Source organism: Poecilia formosa, unplaced genomic scaffold (genome assembly GCF_000485575.1).
Source record: "Poecilia formosa unplaced genomic scaffold, Poecilia_formosa-5.1.2 Scaffold597, whole genome shotgun sequence".
Classification (NCBI taxonomy): Eukaryota; Metazoa; Chordata; class Actinopteri; order Cyprinodontiformes; family Poeciliidae; genus Poecilia; species Poecilia formosa.
This window is the reverse complement of record NW_006800536.1, coordinates 200,570-204,188: the sequence shown is the minus strand read 5'-3', so window position 1 is coordinate 204,188 and position 3,619 is coordinate 200,570. Positions and strand designations below refer to the sequence as shown.

The 3,619-nt window shown below is 40.6% G+C and overlaps 2 long non-coding RNA genes across 2 annotated transcripts in view; one reads left to right on the top strand and one right to left on the bottom strand.

Moving 5' to 3' along the window:
- Positions 1 to 902, top strand: part of LOC107834366 (uncharacterized) — a 9,926-nt gene extending 9,024 nt beyond the window's left edge. Inside the window, exon 2 of the long non-coding RNA XR_001660161.1 lies at positions 28 to 902. This is a non-coding gene — a long non-coding RNA (uncharacterized LOC107834366). The remainder of the gene's footprint in view (positions 1 to 27) is intronic.
- Positions 1 to 3,551, bottom strand: part of LOC103129999 (uncharacterized) — a 14,306-nt gene extending 10,755 nt beyond the window's left edge. The window contains exon 1 of the long non-coding RNA XR_475155.2: positions 3,296 to 3,551. This is a non-coding gene — a long non-coding RNA (uncharacterized LOC103129999). The remainder of the gene's footprint in view (positions 1 to 3,295) is intronic.
- Between the last annotated feature and the right edge of the window lie 68 nt (positions 3,552 to 3,619).

Genomic DNA, 3,619 nt, shown 5'->3' with positions numbered 1-3,619 from the left:
GGTTGGTTTGACTCAGAGCAGCTGGAGGTGGAGCAGATGTTCTGGTTCCAGTGGAACCGGGTCGACTGGACCATCAGGAGGAAACAGCCTGACATGATGTTGGCTGATCTGTGGTGAACAAAGTCAGTAGTTATCGCATGACTTTGTTTGCAGTTTCCTCTGCAGGTAGTTGCATCGCATGTCTCACTCCGAGAGTAAATCTGAACCATAAGGGTTGAAAAATGTTTTCAGTTTCTTCTGAAAGTTTTAGTTAATTTAATCAATAGCTTGATTTGCTCCAAGTAACTGAGGAACTGAATTGCAGGATTTGGTGAAAGAGAAGAACTCTGCAGGAGGGGAAGGATAAAAACATGGCTGAGCGCGTGATGATGCTGCCGGGGGCAAGAGCAGCAGCTGCGGCAGAGACACCTGCAGGGCAGGAGAGGAACTCCACATATCAGTAAGCACTGGCGGCCGGTGAAGGCGGGCGGTGCCAGCTGCAGCAGATGTTCCTCTTCGCCTCTGCAGACTCCTCAGCCTGATCCAGGAAACCCTCCGGCCGCCGCGGCTCGCTGCTGATGCCACAGGCGTCCGGTCCGCTCATCCTCTCCCTGCTTTGTTTTGCTCCCTGTGCGGCGGGTTGAGTCGGATCTGGACCGGCAGGGAGGTCACCGCCGGCAGAACGGGGTCATGTCGGAGCGCCGGGTCCGGGTTACGGGAAGCAGCCATTACATTAGCATCTAAATTAATTACTGGTGTTACTTTGACCTCTGACACGGCAGAGCAGCTGATATGTGGCCCTTCAAGCCGCCTGCTGCTGCGTTTCGCTGCTGCTTCATGAATATGAAGGCGAGTCGGAGCAGATCCAACAACGTAACGAGTTATTAATGTTTTCATGCATCTATCATTCCTGGCTGCTCTGTGGATGAATGGAGACAAACAGAAACATTCACTTTCCAGATAAATCCACAACTCAACGTTAAACATTTAACTAATTATGAGGCATAAAGAGGAAATTTATTCATTTTTTGCAAAATCTCGAATCCAGAGCATTTATTTTATTGTTCAGATTTTTGATGGTTTGTTTAGTTTTTAAAGGAAATTTAAAAACTGGAAGATGATTTTCATCCTGCAGTAATTTTACTGATTATGAGAGAAATAAGTGGCAGTTTGATGATGATGATGATGATGAAGATGATGACAGCCAGGTGTCATCATCTTCATCACCATCATCTTCATCACCATCATCATCTTCATCTTCATCAGTCTTCTCCTGACTGGCTGCTTTACAAAATGTTTAAACTCAGTTTTTTAGCTGAATGATCAGAAATTAAAGCTCCAGTCAAAAATGAACCAAGATGTTTAATTTTTATAATAAATGCTTTGTTATGATTGGCTATGAATAATTATAATTGCTTAAGGTCATTATTAATAAATGCAGTAATTTAGATCAGTGTGACCACATCTCTTATTACTGAGTAAATAACCAGAGTTGGTAGTTAAACTACATGAACTTCCCTCCAAGTTAATGACTAAATTAATCTAAAATATTTTATCCAACCATCTCACTAATCTAGAAACACAAAACTAAAACTGCAAAGAAAAAGAGAAAATGATGAAACTAAAACCAGTAAAAAGCCAAAAGAATGACGTGATGATGAAGAATCTGGAGTTCATCAGTTTGAACTGATTCAGATTCAGACAACAAAATCTGATCATTCTTCACATTAAAATGTGCAACAAATAAAACATAAAATCCACTGAATGGTGTGAAGTGACATCCAGTAAGAGTATTTATCTCTACAGACCAAGAAGCGTTTTGAAAGGTTTTAGTGAAGCCGATTAAATAATTAGTTAATAAAATGGACAAATGTGACGTTTCAAACAGCATTTACTGTAATAATAACAATAATTCATTTATCTACACAATAATCTAACGATAAAGTGAACTATGGGTAAAGTTGGAGGTGGCAGAGCAGAGTTCTCCTGTAGAAGATGATGAAGATGATGGTGATGAAGAGGCTCTCCAGAGTGGATCTAACCTGATTCCTGATGAACACCAGATCTACTCTCTAAAGGTTTGCTGACAGCAGCAGCTGAAGGATTTTGGTTCGGCTTTATGATTATTTATCGTTGTTACTTTGACAGAGCCGTTACTCCTGCAGTATAATTAGTTTCAGTAAAAGTCTAGAAACATTCAGTTAGATTCTCTCAGCGTTTTGAAGCATCAGCAGCAGAGTCACTAATTAAAACAAAATGTCTTCAGCAGCGCTAATGTCTCCGTTTCGGAAAGTGACACCTTGCTGTTCCGCTGCACATTCAGCGAACAGGTAAACATCCTGTTAATGAGCCGCTTCGCTCCACCGGATTAATGAACGCTGCAGAACCAGAACACCCGGACCCGTCACACAGCCACATTTATACTTTTAATGGAAGCAAAATGAAATGAAACGCAGCCGCTCTGCTGGTCCTCAGCCACAAACAGCTGCTGAACTGAATCACTTCATTCAAGCAGAACCCGTCTGACAGCATGAAGCAGGCTAAAAAAACCAAACCTCCTGGTTCAGGGAAAACAGAATCATCCATCTTGCTACGGTTTGTTTCCCAGATTTCTGTCTGGCATTCAGAAACTGTTACAGGTCTCAGTCAGCAGGTTAAAAGTCGTTCTGTACAGAGCACAGAAAATTATATAACAAGAGGTGAACTTCCTGCTTCATCTGATTAACATGTTTCATTCTGCTCATTTAACCTTGAGTCCTCAGTTATTATTAAAATATACTGATCACAAACCAAAGTTTCAACAAAATAGTTTTCTTTTCACAGTCCAATGTCTGTGGACAATATGTTGAAATATGGCAGAATGTACAAATCTCACACAGTTTAACTGGCTTGCAGTTAAATTCTTAGTACTTTTATTTTAATAGACATGGTTGTTTAACTGATTACCTTTAGTCATAATGTTGACGCCATTGGAATCTCATAGGTGAGTGAAGGATGTAACACTTTAGCAACTTATTTAATCTAACTTTAACACTAAAGTTAGATTAAATAATTATTTTATCTAACTTTAACATGGAACCAACTTAGTGAAAGCCCAACAACCAGTAAAAACTGACTGTTTATCCGGTGAGCAGTAAAATAAAGCAGGATTAAAACACATGGTTAGCCATGTTAGCATACACACGAAAAACAACAGCATTCCGCGCACGATACATTCAAAAGGCCATTTTACAAACAAACCGTTGGCTGATAGGCACTATAAAATGACACGGAAGGTGTAAATAAAACATACTTTCAAGTTAAATAATCCACAAACCTGTAAAAAGCTGTGAAAATGATGAGATCAGCAACAAGTAGTGCGCTTCCTGCTTCTTCTCTGACAGCCTGAGGGGAGACGACACCGGCGTGCTGCCCCCAGTGGCAATATTTAGCATTACACCACCATTAATGTCATTCCGCTGGGAAACTCACAACAGTTCAGTTTATTTTCTACATAAGTAATGCCGAACCAACCAAAATAAGGAAATATACATAACCACATTTAACGAACATTTAAGGGTATCACCGATCATTTAAATCAGGGGTCTCAAACTCCAGTCCTCGAGGGCCACTGTCCTGCAACTTTTAGATGTGCCTCTGA